Below are 13,904 nucleotides of genomic sequence, written 5' to 3'. Positions count from 1 at the left end.
AATTTTGTACGCTTAAATTATTAGGTGCAGTTTACAGAATTGTGATATCGATTTCATAGTTGAGTTTCTGTTCCTGTTCTTTCAATTTTGCAACATTAATAAATCTTTAGTTAAAAATTCATAGCCTAAATAAAAAATATGCTTCCTACAGTCACTAGATTTTGATGTTTTTCTTTAAAATGCAACAAATATAATCAAATTCTGTGCAGTGATTGCCGAGAAAAATCATTTATCCGTTGTCTTGTGTTTGGATAGGAAGGAGCCCATGAGGTAAAAGACCTTAGAAAAATCTGAAGCGCTGAATCTGAAGAAAAATCTCAAGTGCCGAATCCGAGTATGACTCGGGTTCGGCAACATCGTATGCTCAGCCGCGGAGCCACAGTGGCGGATCGCGGAAACGAAAGGCGTCGTGCATGGCAAATAAAATAAAGGATTGAAGAAGGCACCCTAGCTGGATTAGACCGCCGGGCCAAACATTTTAGAGACACGCTCTTTCCGATCACGGCATATGGGCATCGGCGAAGGAGCGCACACCGAGTACACACGAACAGTGCAAATGATACCGGACGAAGCACATATATAGAAAAGTAAACACGCCAAGCCTCGATCCTGCATCGAATCCAAACTAAGTCGTTCGCCAGCCCACATAGGCTGGCCATAATTACCAACGGGCAATGGAACTCAATATGTCAAAACTGCACAAATCAAACATTGGCTACCCAAAATCACATTCTTTGGGGGTGCGAGGGCTTGCCCCCTCCCAGGTCGCTCCTGCCAGCTCCCACACAACAGACGTGGGAGGAGCTGCTCAGAACGCCGAATCAAATACTACAAAAAGCCCTCGTTGCCTGGGCCGAAAGGGTCGCTTCTCGTAAGGGGCCATCCTAAGACTCGGGCCCGCCAGATCATAACTGAGCAGAATCTCAATAAAGTTGTTACCACCACCACGCCGCTTTCTATATATATCTTCGTCTCGTCCTCTTCGTTGCTCGTCTCAACGAATGAGCTTTATTGATAGAAGATGTCGCTTAGGCCTATATACTCGGAGAAGGGGAGTACGTATAAGGGTATGGTTAGACATCTTCGCGGTATAGATTCCGGTCTCCTGGGCGAACGGCCACAGGCTCTGAGACACCCGTGCGCAACGGCTGCAGGCAGCCAGGTCCTCTCATCTCAATAATGCGCCAGACGACGCTAACGTTTCGGTCACATTGATAATCGGATCAAATTGGGGAGTTGAACGTCCCAAAGCAGAAGGCGTTGAGAGACACTATGGTGCACCATGCCATCCCTCATAGCTAGCTCGTGTGTTGCTTCGGGAAGTTGAACGCCAGTTTGACTTATAATTGGCACCAAGGTGTTAGTGTCGTCTGGTGACGGCTCCACGTTAATTTCTGGACATGGCCACTAAGCCGCCGTGGTTTACGATGAAACTACGTTGGAATCCAGAGCAACATGAATCTAAACAATGTATACGGTCACAACCTTGTGTACGGAGTGCTCGTGATCAGGCAGTGAGTATAGGCACTCTCTCCAAAATACAACGTTACAGCGCTTTTTCTGATACCTTCTGTTGCTCTACGCAAATAAAAATGCACGTTGATCATCAGAAATACGATAAAAAGCACAACGCAAACATTCTCGTGGATAGTAGGGCCCGTATGCAGGAAACTCCTTTTACATAAGTGCCATCCACGACTGGCCATTTGGGGCGATCGTCTCCTTATCATATATAGGAATCGCCGAGTAGCGCGCGATCGAACGCCAGCCAATGAAGGAGCGCTCGTACCTAAGGGAAGGCTCTTTAATATGGGCTCCAGATGTAGTGTACGCGTTCTTAAGCCGCCGATGATTAGTTCAGACATAACGAGGCCCAACCGACACCGAACCAAGAAAACGATCGTGCGCTCTAAATCACGGCGGATAAGTTCCACGCTTAAGTCGTAAAGCTCCGCCGCGCGTACGTCCCGCGAATGTGCACCCACACCAGATATAGGGACCGTGCGTCCCACAGCGCTGGGCGCGCTGCACCGAGGATGGCGGCGGGGAATGGCGGGGGGCTCGGCACCAGCACTAACCGAGGCGAGCGAATCCCTCTCCCCTCCTCGATCTGATTAACGCCGCGCCGGGCCGACAAAAGGCCGGAAGCCCCGCCCGGAGCGGGCCACGTCCGCAGCCCATTGGCGGGCACCGCGAGCCCCGCAGGAGTGAATCACGTCCGCCGGCCGTAGTTTGGGGGGGCATATCGGGGGTCCCACGGCGGATAGTTCGAACCCCGTATGTCGGCCATCTTGGGGGACCGACTCCAGAGCGAAAAACGCAAATTAGGGGACGGTCCCCACCCGCCCCGCTGGGGACCCCCTGTTTTCTCACGGTCGGCCTGCGCGCCGCCCGATGCGCGGCAGGCCGATCAAATTATCCCGCGACGCTGAGCAGCCCCCCCTCCGTCCTTGCCCGCGCGCCTCGTCGCGAGCGAGCGCCCGTTGCAAACGCACGCACCGCTCGCTCGAGCAGTCGGTGAAACGCAGCGAAGCAGACGCAAAACAAGCACCCCACCTCCGGCAAGCCCCGCCACCCGCCCCCCTTGACGTTGGTCCCAGCAATTCTCCAAGAGTTAGGAGAGAGAAAAGCCTCCCCGAGAGGAAGTTAAATTGTATGTACTGCCGGAGTAGCCTCCCACGTTGCTTTCTTCTTGCTCGCTGTTTAGTCAAATTCTTTTCTTTCTTTCTTTTTTCATATTGTTCACAAAAGTCAAGCTGCGTTAACTAGACGTCTCTTGAAGGTAGTGTTAATGGAAGTGGCGGGCACTCTACAAGAGGTGATGTGGAAACCTACGTTGTACGCGAGATTTAACTGTTACCGTCGTTTATTTATGTATTGCGCTGAAAAGGAGAAGTGACTAACTGATATGAATTGACACCTTTAAACGTTTTGAGCCCTCGGTGTTTTAAAATGGTGAGATAGCATTGGGTGACTCTTGCCTCCCCCCCCCCCCCCGTTTTTATAACGCGACCCGTAAATTCTTTTTTCCTGGAAGTTACAATTAAAATAAGCAGGCATGAACAGCTTTTGAAGAACGGTCCCGTGCAGTACAGTGGAATGCGGCTGGAACGTTTTGTACTGCTTACCGACATGTCAAAACACCTGCGGTCACACCTTGATGTCATTCATTTTATTCATTCATTCATTCGTTCGTCACATTCACTAACGCTAAATCTCGGCGTTACAGAAAGACATAGGAGAGGTGCATGGGGGGGGGGGGGGGGATATTGCACGGGTCTATCATATATGTACAAATAAGTACCCAGTTGTAGTGGAGGCTGTGCGGTATAGCTGCATTCGCTGTCATCCAGGGCTCACAACGTGACGCGATTCCTTTCATTCGATTCCATTCGTCCGCCGTGCTATAGCAGGCTAATCCTGGCGACAACGGGAGCGTGGAGACGCTCGAGCACCGACGACGAAGGTAGAAAGCAACCGCACCGGCATAAAACAATAACAAATTTTGCCTCCGGGATGGGCCAAGGATAACCTTAACCGGTCTTTCACTCACTCTAAAATAGTTTTCTTCGGCAAAACCAACCTCGTGAACCGTAATGGAGGCTGGTCGCGTCACTGCTGACGCAATGTCGTATGCTTTACGCGGCCGAATAAAACAGATAACGAGTGAGACTGTACTTTACCAATCTGGCAATTAATGTCTTACGAAAATTAATTTGCTCAGTTTACAGGTTGTCTGTAGATTTCAAATAGACTCTTTGCCTTTTTGTAGAGACTTGTCATTTTGTCAACATAAAGTGCGCGTGCAGACTTTCTATAAAAATAACTACATCGTTATTTTGCTCTATTTTAGATGGACTTTAAAATGGGATTCTTGACAACGTCTGTAGAGATTAGGCAACAAAACGTTTACATGGCCCTATATAAGCCTACAGGCTGTACATAAACATTCTGTAGACTATAATAGCACATCTACAAACTTTCTATAAACTGTGCGAGTAATGCTTACGTTTGATCGCCATTTCTATGGATGGTGCAAAGAGGCATCAATGTTGTTCATTCGGGACCAGCGGACCCGCCGGCTGGTGTTTCATGTATCTGTACGAATTGATAAGTGTCGACTTTTAATCGACATCAACACAGAGAAGGGGGTGAATATTCGGCATTGTTGGTATGCGATATACTGCAAGTGAAGCGCGAAAAACAGGGACGGACGGAGTTGCATGGGTTGTAGTCCCTGTTTTTCGCGCTTTACTTGCAGTATCTACGAAGAGGCCGCATTTAGAGTTTCGGGATTTTGAGTTCCATGTTGACATGTGCGATCGAGCTTTTCGGCTTCTACTTTTTGTATAATGCGACCATTGTTTCGGAACGGTATAGATTTTCTTTAGTTATTTCACGTATGGACTTGTTTTGCCTGCGAACTCTTGTTCTCGTGTTCTCTTGTTTTTTTTCTTCTTCTTCTTCTTCTTAGTGTCATGACCTATTGAACTTCTTGTGCCATGTCTATTTACACGATAATGTCAACATGTTCTTTTTTCCTTTTCGTTTTTCTTCGCAACATTTTTTTCGCACTGCGAGGTTAATTTTTGATGTTGGAAAAGCGTACAGTAGCTATATTTTCTGATGATGGCGCCACTTAATAAACAAGAACAAATTAACGTTTTTAGTTACCGCTACACGGCAGTGCCTCTTATTGCGGGCAGGCATAATTTCTCCCTTAACAAGTCCTCCAGTAATCATAATCGTCCCGAATAGCTTATGCCTCAAATTAAGTAGCCAATTAATGTAGCCAAAACGCTGGAAGCCTGAAGAAGCCTTTTAAACTCAGTTTTTTTTCCGTCTTTGTTTTCTTTTCTTTTTTTTTAGTTTTTTGCACTGTTACAGTGCTTTGCAGTTGAAAAAATTTCCCCTTTCTTGAATCTTCTTCCAGCTTACGAGGTTCCGCAGAACCGATTTGTCTGCCGTAAAATTATCATATTTAAATCCGATTGGATTTAAACAACCACTACCAATATACGTCGATAGTGCCATACCGTATATGCAGCTTTTTTCGGCAAACGCGCGCTGCGCTTAAAGTCAGCCCCCATATGACGCTTGTGTGCGCACGTTATCTGATAACTAAGAGACCTCCGGATCAGAGAATAATGGTATTTTGGGAGAACTTCAGAATGGCTTCAGAATAGGTAGACGTTTGGATGATAACTTATTTGTTCTTACTCAGTGTATTGAAATATCAAAAGTAGAAAGCAGACCATTATATGTGGCCTTTTCAGATAGTATAGGAGCGTATGACACCGCATACCGCAATATTTTAGGGGGATATTCTGGAAAGGGAAGGCTTAGGCGACGATTGTACACAGCTTTTGAGAGAGATTTACCTAGGAAATACTGTTTGCGTTGAATGGGAAGGGACGAGAAGCGAGGAGAAAGTTCATATCAACAAGAGACTGAGGCAGGGGTGCCCTTTATCCCCACGGCTGTTTATGATGTACATGGTGAGGATGGAGAGGGCGTTGGAAGGAAGTAATATCGGGTTTATTCTCTCATACAAACAGGAGGGTACAATAGTAGAGCAGCAGCTTCCAGGTTTATTTTATGTGGGCAACATTGTGTTGCTAGTTAACAAGCAAAGCGATTTGCAACATCTGGCTAATATCTGTGGACAGGAACGCGAGAATTTAGGTTTGAAATTTAGTGTTAGAAAATCAGGTGTTAGGGTATTCAATGAAAACAGTGAACAGACAGTGGCAATACAGGGCCAGGAAATACCTCGGGTAAGACAATATAAATACCTTGGTATATGGATAAACGAAGGCAATAGATAAATGGAAACACAGGAAAAAACAATAACAGTGGAGGGGAAGAGAAATGCAGCCGTAATGAAGCACAGAGCGCTATGGGGATACAATAGGTACGAGGTACTCCGAGGTATGTGAAAAGGTGTAATGGTTCCAGGACTTACTTTTGGAAATGCGGTTGTTTGCTTTAAATCAGGGGTACAATCAGGACTCGACAGGAACCAAAGGTCAGTGGTACGCCTCGCACTGCATGGGCGCTCACGGGAAGACTACAAATGAAGCTTTGCATGGTGATATGGGCTGGGCTAGTTTTGAAGTGAGGGAAGCTCACATTAGAATTGATTATGAAGAAAGACTGAGGAATAAAGAAAGTGAATGGGCTAGGAGAGTGTTGAGTTATCTGTACAGGAAAAACATTTATTCCCAGTGGAGGAAAAGAACTAGGAAGCTTACCAGCAAGTATGCGGCCTATACGGTGAGCAACACAGCAACAAAGAACGTCAAGCGGAAAGTAAGAGAGGCTGAAACAATCTCATGGGTGGCGGCAATGGAAAAGAAACCTGCCACGAGTAACTACTTAAGATGAAAAAAAAAACGAAATGAGGAAAGAAACAATTTATGATAAGTCAAAGGGATGCTCATTAGTTTTCGAAGCGAGATCAGGATGCCTTAGAACACGCCCGTATAAAGCAAGATATAAGGAAGGAGAAGCATGTGCTTGCTGCGGTAAAGCTAGGGAAACGATAGAGCATGTTTTATTAGAATGTGAAGACATCTGCCCAGCGGTCAATTTAGGCACCACTGGCCTCCTTGAAACCCTTGGGTTCAGCGAGAGCAGGGGAAAAGTAAACATGTCCGCAATAGAGATTAGTAAGAAGCGATTGGAAGATTGGTGGAAGAAAAGTAGGGAAACGACAAGAAAGGGAGAGGTACAAAGGCAAAGTTCACAATAGGGGGTCAGGTAATTTGGTTGTGGGAGTTCATCGTTGTCGTTTTTTCTCTTCTTTTTTAACCCAGGTAGGACATTAGGCAGCATAATAGCAAGAGCTTGGTGATACAACCCGTTCCAAAGGGTACGCTAATAACATCCATCTATGCTTCCTAACCTAACGAAACCCATTCTCCCGAGCTGACATGAAAATCTAAGATGCAGCATCAAGATAAACGTCAAGGTATGGCACCTACCAAGAGCTGTTACATACCGTCATCGTCCCGATCGAAGTGCGGCCGCCGCGACGAGGAATCGAGACCGTGACCTCGTGCTTAGCAGCAGAATGCACACAGTCGCTGAGCTACCACATCTGGTAGGAAAGTGAAGTGGATGGTGCAAACATATACAGGGTTTGTCTTTTTTTATGCACTGCAGGTTTGTTTGTTTTTTTAATAAAAAAAAGCCCCGCGAGACACCTGTCGTCTTCGCATACGAACTCTACGGCGAGGCGGAAGTACTTTGCCGCTGCTTTAGTTACTCTGACAAGGCTAATTAACAACATGTATTAATTGACGTTTTTATTAGTGCCTTGGGGACAGTTGTTTGAATGGCGAATTTGAAGGTGGTAACAGCGCAGCGGCTTGGGCTAGTCTGTACGTGCCCGACAGGGGAACAGCGCGAAAAGACGACGGACAGAGAAGAAAGTGAACGCACACCAGCGCTGACTTACCGAGGTAAGCGACGGCACCACCAAGGAAAGGCGTGTGCGAGAATCACCAAAGGTATGCACAGGGTGCTAGCCGCTCGGAGCTGCATGTATATGCCCTTCTGACTTACTGCGATTCGTTCAAATGTGCGTCCTGCGGTGGACCTCTCTATTTCTATCAAGAGCGTTGCCAATGGAAGGTATTAGCGTCTTGTTTCGTACATGCAACTGACCATCGCCTTACAACAGTTTTTGTCGGTCCGGTATATATGTCGGCTCAAAGGTATCTTCAAGTCACACCGACTTGTTAATAGAATAAGCTATTATATATAACAATTTTTTTCATTTACTTGGTTTTCTTTGATTCAGCCATTCGGTATGTGCCACGGTATGTGCCATTCTAAGCAAACACAAAACACCTTTGTTGCGCGAGATGCAAAGGCAGTGCTAGTTCATGGGCCAAGGAAGTGTCTGAATTCAAAGGATGACGGTTGGTGAACGTTGAGTGCGGACATTAAGGCCGTTCTTCATAGTGTACATATAGGGTGCCCCAGCTAACGTTAGCCAAGCTTTCCAACGAAAAAAAATACAGATTTCGAAAACACAGTGCAAGGTACGGTTTTAAGACCTACGGTGTTCGGTTGTCAGACCTCTGACAACAAAACACCATGGGTCTTATAATTGTATCTTGCGCCGTGTTGTTTTTTAACCTCTTTTTTTTAACAGCTCAGCTAATGTCTACTGGGACACACGGTACAGCCTATAAGCGCTGATTAGGTGGGCTACATCGTCCTGCGGTTTGCACGCAGGGCACAGTGGTGACGTTATCCATTTGATTTTCAAAAGGAAATACTCTGTATTTGTCCTGTTTATTCGAATATGGTGTATGCTCTCTCGCGCCTGTTAAGGCCACATGGCATGCGAAACTCGCACATAGTATCATGTGTTTCAGTACGAGAGAATGGGTATGTGCCGCTGTAACTCAAGAGGTGACCAACATAACAATTGTATGCTGCTTTTGATGTTCTCAGTAAGCCAGTATCCGCGTCATGGCATGACCTACAATGCCACTTCTCTCGCTTGCTCGCTTTAGAAGCATGAGTTTCTTCGTCTACTTAGGGAAAACACGGGAATGGCGGAAAATGAAAATTCAAGACGATGAGCAAAACGAGAACAAGGTAAAAGCGGGCTCCCGCTTTTACCTCGGTCTCGTTTTGCTCTTCATCTACTTAGGCACACATGTGGTACCCATTCTCATTTTTGAATTGGTGCTCAACCTCCCACCTGTGGTAGATGCGGCGAGAGACTGACCGTCCTCCACGTCTTGCTGGAGCGTCGGGAAGCAGAACCTGAACGGAAAAAGCACTTTCCTCTATAGCATACCAACAGCATATATCCCCTTTCATCGCGCACTGTTTCTTGGTGCAGGACCGTCCTTCGAGGCTAACCCAGGGCTTAACTTTTCAAATGACGTTGTGTTGCACATTATCAGCCCAAGAAATTCCTAGCATGCCCTTTCTCTATAGAAAGTGCTGCTACGATAGTAGTGTCGTAAGGCACATGCCTCTGGGCCCTTGTCCTCAAGGGCCCCGGTGAGGCGGTTGTGCTACTGGCAGGCACACATTATTGCATTATCCACTTGCAGAATATATTTTGTGGTCATAGCCCATATCGCTTGTCATTGTTTTATCTACGTATTTTAAGTCAATTACAGACACTGCTTTAGGCCTCTATACATCCATGTTACATTTACCACTCGTCATTTACCACTTCATGGACTGCTTCATACCAATTTTGGCGCTCTTTAGCCATCCCTGGTCCTTGCGCCAATAAACCACATATATCATCATCATCATCTATCTGTAACATTGCTGACCAGAATAGTACACGCGGTGACAGGAGCCACACAAACAGCGCCAACACAGTCTTAACCAATTGCATCGAGGTAATGACTACACTTTGCCAAAGTCATACTAGAACAACAAGAAAATAAAAGGAAAACATGCATGTAATTACACTCAGTAGGGCAGCTGGGGGTAGACATTGTCACGTAGTAGTGACGGTGAAGAAGGTATAGCAAAACCGTGATTGAGGAAACTAGCGTTCTATTGGGCTAACCTGTGCCCTCAAGAGCAGGCTGCACTCAAAGAACAATGATAGCGGCGAACACAGTCGGTGATCGTCGAAAATCTGACGTGCCGGTCAAGCGCGTCGGGTTTTATACATGGGTCATCGAAGGTTCCAAAGTAATTGTAAATTCTACAAAATTCACGTCTCAAATGTAATCAGATTACACAAGCTTGGGTCACAACGTGTGGAAACATCGACAACATTCTAGAAACTTCCGATACATGCGGGCGCGTCCCGCGCTAAGCGATAATATTTGTTAGACGGTGAAAAGCGGTCACCCGAAAAAGATAAACAAGTACACGTGTCAATATGACAAGTTTCTAATTTAATACAGTTTGAAACCCTGCGCTCACCTGCAGTAACAAAGTGAGCGACCAGCGCCGCGGCTCAGGATGCGCCAGCAGGTAGCGACAGATAGGTAGCGACAAACGAACGCTGTTAGAGCCTGCATGCAGAAGCTTTTTTTTTTCTTTTGCTAGTTTTCTTTCTATCTGCAAAAGCATGACCTTATAATAGAATTCAGAACGGATCACTGTAGAACTAAATGCGGAAAGGACTCGCATTTTCCGGCTTGCCATGTGTCCTCCTCTTCTAAATTTACCTACGGAGTTTGCAAAGTTCGCAAAAAATTATGGCTCATATTGATGTTCCTAGCGTGCTGCATCATTCTTGAACTACAGCTCACACAAAAGGCGAGGGACACATGCAGATTCAGCAAACAAGGTGTTCAACAATGAGTCGACACCACCTCCCCACTTTCGTTTCTATCGCGCTGCGTCATCCGTGCACAGTGACGTGGTCTCGCAAAGAGCGGTTGGGTATAGCAACTGTGTGCCGGATGGTGCATGCTAGTAGCTGGAACGAACAGCGCAAAGAAATGGACGAGGAACGCACACACGCGGCGATGTGTCTTCACGTTTCGTCCTGTGCGTTTCGCGCGATTCGTTCTCGCGCTGGAGTAGAAATTTCGTAGCCGTTACTCACGAATGCGCATGTCCTGCTGACTTGCGGAGAGTCGTCTGAAATGTATAAGATGGGATGCCATCAGGCAAACTTGCCTTCAGACGCCCACGCCCAACCGCAAAAGATTTTCGTATCAATTGACTTGACAAAAAAAAAAAAAGCCGAGGATACCTAAGCATTTATGAGTTGTGAATGCGAAAACATTAATGTCCAATTGAACGCCGCTGAGTGGTCCTTCGAGTTTTGCGCTGCGAGTGATGTAACCATAGCGGCATGTGCAGCCCGAGCCAGATAGCAGCAGCTTGCTGGCTCGCCGCATGCCACCGACCAGTCGGAAATTGGTCGCTTTTTTTCGAAATGCGACTATTCTGGGCTAGTCAATCGCAGCTCGTTTATTCAGTCGCGCGACCGTGGTCGCAAAACTGCTAAACCAATCAGCGGCAAAAGTGTTTAGCATGTATTTTCATACGGTGAAGTTGAAGGTGAATACGGTCAAATATGAAGTCCACGCCACCGTGGCAGACTAGAGGAATGTAATTGGTTTCTTGACTCGTGGACAATCGTCCACTTTCAGAACTGAAAGCTTTAGGCCAGTGCTCCGAAAGAACATCCGCTTTGATGGCCTTACTCGCGCTATTAAGGTTCTTGCGGTCCACGGGACTTCACGACAGACTCTAAGAATGCCGCCCCCTACCGCTCTGTAGTGTACGCGCTTTGTTCGTGCTTGTCTCCCTTTTTTTCTATCTCCCCCTTACACTCTGTTTCTCTTTTTATCCCCCTTTACCCTTCCCCCTGCGCAGGGTAGCCAACCGGAACTACCTCTGGTTAACCTCCCTGCCTTTCTCTACATTATTTTCTCTCTCTCTCTTGACTCGTGATGCTGGGGCGCAGCAGTTCCAGCAACGTGTCGAATGTATACGCAGTAGCATTCGCAAGAAGCTATACAGCAGCAAAAGAAAGCACAAAATTATGCACCGATTCCCACGCCCCCCCCCAACGCGAACTAGAAACTGCAACTTACTCTCGATGATACTCTTCGTCATGCGCGCGGAGATCAGGCAGGAGGCGGCTTGCGTGGCCGGCCACTTATCGCGAACGGAGACACGGGCGCACCCGCTAGCGTCGCTTTCTCTTCGGAGGCTTTCCCCCTGCTACAGCTGAAACCACGGCAGAGCCCATCAGCACAGTGACGACGTCGCCTTCTTCGCTCGAATAAAAATCCATGGCTGCAGCCGGAACGCGAAACCAGCGAAGTGTGTACGAACTGCCTACATCCCTAAAGTTCTGGCTGAGAACGATAATCTCCGGGATCGTGACTTGCAACTCGCGCTCGCCCGCGCTCTTAAGTGTGAGCATCGGTCGCCTTCAGCCGTTTTAGAGCGCAGCTCTTTGGCGTCCGTTCCTGGGTTTCTCGTCGTCGTCGGCGTTGTCGTCGGCCTCGTAACCAGCTCCGCCCCCCTTTCATCCCCCCAGCGCTAGCAGCGACCGACTGATACCGCTGGATGCCGCTGACGCCGCTAGAGAGTCAAGATAACGTGACTGCATAGAACACCGTCGCCGCCATGCAGAAAGAGGAGGAAAGGGTCCCCCCCCCTGTTCTTGTGTGGCGGATAGGGTGCTCTTCAGTTGCCGACGCGCCGGTTATTTCACGTAGGCCCCGGCACGTCGACGAATACGTGACCACCTTCCCACGGCTAGACCTGGTTCTTAGCGCTGCGGAAGCGAGGGTATCATATTGTTTGTGTCGGCATCGGCGGCGTTGTCCCTGAAACCAACTCCGCAGCTGGGGTTGACTCACTATCGGCGTCAGCGGCATCAGTCAGTCGCTGCTATCTCTTCCCTCCTCCCTTTATCGTGTTGTCCGCTTGCTGCGCGCGCTTCTGCCCCCATCGTTTGCCGCTGGGTGTACACGCCGCCCCCCTCCCCCCTCTTCCTGCGAGTCTCCGGTTGTCAAAGCGCCGGCTCGAACTTAATTCCTTTCTTCGCTCCTCCTCCAATGCAACCCCTGTGTGGTGGCAATCAGAGAGCCAGATCGGTGGCGGCGGATCTGTATATGTGCACCGCCCGAGCCGAAATTGCCGCTGCCGTTCGCCCTGTGCGGTGGCAATCAGAGAGCCAGATCGGTGGCGGCGGATCTGTATATGTGCACCGCCCGAGCCGAAATTGCCGCTGCCGTTCGCCAATGCGAAATTATCTGCCAGTTCTTTCTGAGCCATGAGCGAGACGACCGATGGAAGTCCTCCGTCTGCTGCTGCTGCTGCTGCTGCTAAACGAGCTGCCAGAGCAGAGGCCCAGCGCCGTCGCCGTCAGAATCCAGAGGTACCAAGTCGAACATATATCAGTCTATTTCTCCGACCACAAAGCTTCCTTCATGACTGTCAAGAACTGTTAGTGGAGTCTTTGTTAAAGGAATACGTGTGAAAAATAAAAAAAAATTCTGTGATAGCGCATACATGTGTTGCTCGATTTCTTTGCCTCAATCTATCCAAAAGGTGAAACAGCTTATTTGCTGCGCTCAAATTTCGCATTAGGAAGTAACGTAATCGTCGGTAATTTTTTTTTGGTCGCAAGTCGCCGGTGTGAATGAGCCTTTTAAGCCCAGTATACGCCGGGTTTCTCGCTCAATGGATCATTTGATGCTTTCGCATAAAAAAAATGGAAAAGAAATATCACCTCTCAGCCAAATAATCTGCGCTCGTATTAACACGTGCAGCGTATACTTACCCATATGACAGCCATGTTGCTGTCCCAAAGTACAGGCAGCGTGGCGAAATAGCGAGTATATGCAACTTTTTCGTGAATTCCGTACTCCGAATTAAGACTTTCGCGGTTCACACACAGACGGGCAACGCGGTGCACCGAGCTGCATCGCGGCGCTATTTATCAAACAGCTGCACTGCTGGCTGCAACAGCTGGAACTGCGTACACTGCGGCCTGCGCATGCGCAAGAGCGATGCTTGCTGGCGACCCCATCGCACGCTTTCCATTCCTTTATCGTCGGCAACATTAGTGATGAGCAATGCGTCTAGGGCCAGTATAATGTAACGATTCGTTTCGCTCGATGATATACGTTTCTTATCAACCACTGCTCACGACAGCCGCGATCATGGCGATAACGTAGGCGAAGTCATACCCGGGCCACAGAAAAAGCGCAGAAAGGAAAAGAATTGGAACAGAATCACCCATTATCCCGGTATATATTCCGTGGCTATGACCATTATCGGTGGTGGTGCACTCTAATAATGATAGCGTTGTGCGACGGTGGATCAGAGAGAGAGAGAGAGAGAAAGGCAAAGGAAAGACAGCTCGTCGCAGAGATCAAAGAAGTATCATCGCGTTGTTGACGAAGGACACGATATAATATATCAGTGGT

At 47.8% G+C, this 13,904-nt stretch overlaps 1 long non-coding RNA gene across 1 annotated transcript; it reads right to left on the bottom strand.

Annotated features, from left to right (window-relative positions):
- Positions 1 to 7,056: 7,056 nt before the first annotated feature.
- Positions 7,057 to 13,421, bottom strand: LOC142565839 (uncharacterized). Its single transcript, XR_012824888.1, has 4 exons — positions 13,256 to 13,421; positions 10,553 to 10,587; positions 8,723 to 8,787; positions 7,057 to 7,102 (listed from the first exon to the last, which is right to left on the bottom strand). It is a non-coding gene; the product is annotated as an uncharacterized LOC142565839 (long non-coding RNA).
- Positions 13,422 to 13,904: the final 483 nt, after the last annotated feature.

Source organism: Dermacentor variabilis, unplaced genomic scaffold (assembly GCF_050947875.1).
Source record: "Dermacentor variabilis isolate Ectoservices unplaced genomic scaffold, ASM5094787v1 scaffold_12, whole genome shotgun sequence".
Classification (NCBI taxonomy): Eukaryota; Metazoa; Arthropoda; class Arachnida; order Ixodida; family Ixodidae; genus Dermacentor; species Dermacentor variabilis.
This window is presented reverse-complemented; position numbering and strand designations above follow the sequence as displayed.